Source organism: Cyprinus carpio, unplaced genomic scaffold (genome assembly GCF_018340385.1).
Source record: "Cyprinus carpio isolate SPL01 unplaced genomic scaffold, ASM1834038v1 S000005175, whole genome shotgun sequence".
Lineage (NCBI taxonomy): Eukaryota > Metazoa > Chordata > Actinopteri > Cypriniformes > Cyprinidae > Cyprinus > Cyprinus carpio.
In genome coordinates, this window is record NW_024877860.1 from 1 (window position 1) to 3,646 (window position 3,646).

General features: G+C 51.0%; 2 non-coding genes across 2 annotated transcripts; both read left to right on the forward strand.

Annotated features, from left to right (window-relative positions):
* The first annotated feature begins 575 nt into the window (after window positions 1–575).
* On the forward strand, window positions 576–765 carry LOC122143475. The gene has a single exon (XR_006159189.1). It is a non-coding gene; the product is annotated as a U2 spliceosomal RNA (small nuclear RNA).
* Window positions 766–2,486: 1,721 nt separating this feature from the next.
* LOC122143474 lies at window positions 2,487–2,648 on the forward strand. Its single transcript, XR_006159188.1, has one exon. It is a non-coding gene; the product is annotated as a U1 spliceosomal RNA (small nuclear RNA).
* The last annotated feature ends 998 nt before the right edge of the window (window positions 2,649–3,646 follow it).

A 3,646-nucleotide genomic window follows, 5' to 3' on the forward strand; every position in this document is an offset into this window, starting at 1 on the left:
ATGGGTTGTGCATGTGTGAGAGACAAAAAAAAAAAAAAAAGAGTCCTTGCGCTCTTGAAAACAAAACCCGGCCCCTGGTGGTCAGACCTCACTTTCAAGTCGATCCGGACTGACTGCTTCCGAGCTGTAGCGTTTGCATGTCTGTTTTGGTTGGGCATGTTTCATTTTCGTTTCCCTTTGTTTTTTTCAGCTTGCGCGCCACCAGTGGCCCAGACGGCAGCACACCCTTTTCCTCCTGAACCAGCAAGACGAGCCCGTTCATAGGCTGCCGATTTGGGTGAAGTGATCTCATTCCTCTCTGGGGTTCTAGCCATTTTAGCAACCTGGGCCACACGACCTTCGAACGTTTTGAGGGCCCCTCGCCAAGGTGGATGGAAATTTCCACTTTTTTGGATGATTATTGACCGTCAGACTCCAGAGAATCTTTTCTGTGCTGCTTTTGTTCGGACTGGGCCAAATACCTGAGTCTTTGGTTTACAAAAGAAGGTTTTTAGAGCAAACAGGTCTCCTGACTCTACCAAAGCCGAGATGGGCGTGGCCATGTCCCGCTTCCTCCCCTGCTGCGCCATTGCGGCATCGCTTCGGCCTTTTGGCTAAGATCAAGTGTAGTATCTGTTCTTATCAGTTTAATATCTGATACGTCCCCTACCCGGGGACTACATATTAAATTGATTTTTTGGATCACGGAGCTGGAGCCGGGGCTTGCTCTGTCCACTCCACGCATCGGCCTGGTATTGCAGTGTCTCCAGGAACGGTGTGCTTCCCTTTTCAGGGATTGCTGCTTATTGTGATGAATAACAGAAAAAGGAACGAGGGCTTTGTCCTGGCTCCCCTGAGGTCTGCTCTTGTACTGATATGGGTGTGCAATGTGGAGAAAAAAAAAAAAAGAGTCATATGCGATCTTTTTGGATGAAAAAACCCTGTTATCGCGTGACATTTTTGGGCGTATACACATGCATCCAGAGACCACTCAGACTGGGACTCCAAGTCCGTATCGATTGACATGGGTTGTGCAGGTGTGAGAGAAAAAAAAAAAAAAAAAAGGAGGCTCTTGCGCGAGTGAAAACCGGCCCGGTGTCAGACCTCCTTTCATGTCGATTTGGACTGACTGCTGCAGAGCGATAGCATGTTTCAGTCTGTTGTTTGTAGCAGTTCATTACGTTGTCCTTTTTTCAGCCTGCTCGCGCCACCAAGTGGCCAGACCACAGCCACCCTTTTTTCTCCTGACCACAGACTGAGCCCGAGCAGTAGGCGTGCCGATTTGGGTGAAGTGATCATTCCTTTTCTGGAGGTTATATGCCATTTAGCAACCTGGCCACACGACCTTTCGAACGTTTTGAGGGCCCCTCGCCAAGGGGGAGGGAAATTCCACTTTTATGGATGATTATGGACCGCAGACTCCAGAGAATCTTTCTGTGCTGCTTTGGTTCGGACTGGGCCAATACCTGGTGCTGGTTTGAACAGAAGGCTTTTCGACAAAATCCCAAATAGCCGAAAATTTCGAGAGACGCGACCTGCCAATTCGGAACCGCCTCTCGTTCGGACTCGCGCAAGCAAGGATTAGAATTATGAAAGAACACGATGAGGCCACGTCGGACTCTAGCTGGAACAAAAAAATCCAGTAGGGAAACGTTTACGAGGCGAATGCCGGTGTCATGCCTAACACACTGGTATTCAGCAAAACAAAGAAGCAAGGGAGCACCAACGTTCGGGGAATCCGATCGAAGGGCGAGGGCTCGCTCTGGGTGAAGTTGTCACAGACGGGGGAAGGGTCCTACCGTCAACACCAGCGTTCCAGGTTACCTCTGAACTTACCAGAAAGCCGAGAAAGAGTGGGCGGTGGCCATGTCCCGCATTCCTCCCGCTGCCGCAGGCCATTGCACAGCTCTCGCTTCTCGGCCTATCTGATCTTATCTGTTTTTCAGTTTCTATCTGATTATCCCCCTCCACCCGGGACTACATATTAAATTGATTTTTTTGATCACGGAGCTGGAGCCGGGCTTGCTCTGTCCACTCCCACGCATCGCCTGGTATTGCAGTGTCTCCAGGAACGCGGTAGGAGTGCTTCCCCTTTCAGGGATTGCTGCAGATGTATTGTGATGAGAATAACAGAATAAAAAAAAGGAATGGACGGGGGGCTTTGTCCTGGCTACCCCTGAGGGTCTGCATGCCCCGGAGTGTCGATGTGCAGATGCCGTGGTTGCTGGTTTTGGGGCTGAGAATTGCCTCCTGCGGATGCATCCACCTGAGGCCTTGGAGTCTTTCTCACTAACGCAGCTGGATGCATCGCAATCAGGTGTGTCTGGTTAAAGGAGCCATCTAAAATAGATGATGAACCATTCCAGATCTTTCAGCTCCCCTTCTAATGAGCTGATGATCTGAACGGAAGGCAGCCGTCCTTCCATTTTGCTAGGGCGGCGGTCCACACCGTTGATGAGGCCTGTAGAGACAAATGGTACTCGATCTGACTGGCCGCCTGGGCCGTCATACTTACGCGCTGGCAGGGAGACCCAGGAATCATACTGCGGTTCACCCAGGCGAGGCTCGTCCCTTGCACTCCGGCCGTGCTGACCCCTGCGATTTCCCCAAATGTGGAATCTCGACTGCAATAATTTAATGGTATGGGGGACTGCGTTCGCGGCTCTCTCCCTGAAAGTGCTGGTTGAAAAAGCGATGGGTTTTTTTTCTCCCAGTCTTTGTTTTATACAAGCGTTGGTTCTCGTGCTTACATTTTTGGGCTTCCAATGATCCAGAGAGCTGTTCAGAATGATGACTTCCGTCCAATGCTTGATATGGTTTGTGCATGTGTGAGAAAATAAAAAAAAAAAAAAAAAAAAAAGAGTCCACTTGGCTCTTGCAAAAACCGGCCCTGTGGTGCAGACCTCACTTTTCAAGTTCCGATCGGACTGACTGCTGCCAGCTGTAGCTGTTTTCATTCTGTTTGGTTGTGCAGTTTCATTTCGTTGCCCTTTTTGTTCAGCTTGCAGCGCCAACCAAGTTGGCCAGACTTCAGCACCCTTTTTTCTCGCTGACCACAGACTGAGCCCGTGATAGGCGTGGTGGCCGATTCGGTGGGCGTGCGCTTCTCTCTGGCAGTTTAGGCCATTTTAGCAACCCGGGGCCACACGACTTCGAACGTTTTGAGGGCCCCTCGCAAGGTGGATGAATTTTTCCACTTTTTTTGGATGAACTTATTGACCGTCAGACTCCAGAGAACTTTCTGTGCTGCTTTGTTCGGACTGGGGGGCCAAATACCTGGTTCTGTTTGCAAAGACGTTTTTCGACAAATCCAAATAGCCGAAAATGTCGCCAAAGCACCTGCCAAATTCGAGACCTTCCGCTCAGTTCGGCTCGAGCCAAGTATTCCGATGACCTGATGCCCGTGGCCTGCGACAAATACGTTGGGATTACGAGCGATGCCGTAACTCTCCGCCGCAGCAGAGCCAACCGTCGGGGCCCGATCGTGCAGGCTCGGTGACGTTGCAGACGGGGGAGGGTCCTACCGTCCCCCAGCGGTTTCAGGTCTCCCTGACTTACCAAAGCCGAGATGGGCGTGGCCATGTCCCGCTTCCTCCCCGCTGCGCCATTGGGCATCGCCTTTCGGTCCCCCTTTTGGCTAGATAAGTGTAGTATTCTGTTCTTATTC